This window comes from Eimeria mitis, genomic scaffold (genome assembly GCF_000499745.2).
Source record: "Eimeria mitis Houghton genomic scaffold, Emh_scaff3458, whole genome shotgun sequence".
In the NCBI taxonomy this organism is placed as follows: domain Eukaryota; phylum Apicomplexa; class Conoidasida; order Eucoccidiorida; family Eimeriidae; genus Eimeria; species Eimeria mitis.
Genome location: NW_013571799.1, coordinates 1,025 through 1,312, shown reverse-complemented (window position 1 = coordinate 1,312; position 288 = coordinate 1,025).

The window sequence follows — 288 nt, the reverse complement described above, 5'->3', positions numbered from 1 at the left end:
GCAGCAGCAGCAGCAGCAGCAGCAGCAGCAGCAGCAGCAGCAGCAGCAGCAGCAGCAGCAGCAGCACTATATGTGTTTTGTTTTGCTGCAGCGCGCAAGTGAAGGTAGAGGAGGGGACAGTGGAGACAGCTGCTGTTGCTGCTGCTCTGCATAAGGAGACAGCCACCCCACACCCAGCAGCAGCAGAAGAAATAGAGGGAGAGGAGACACCCGCAGCTCTGTGCGCATGCATACAACAATTAAAATATTCTCCTTGTCTTTGTCTTTGTCTTTGTCTTTTTCTTTTTT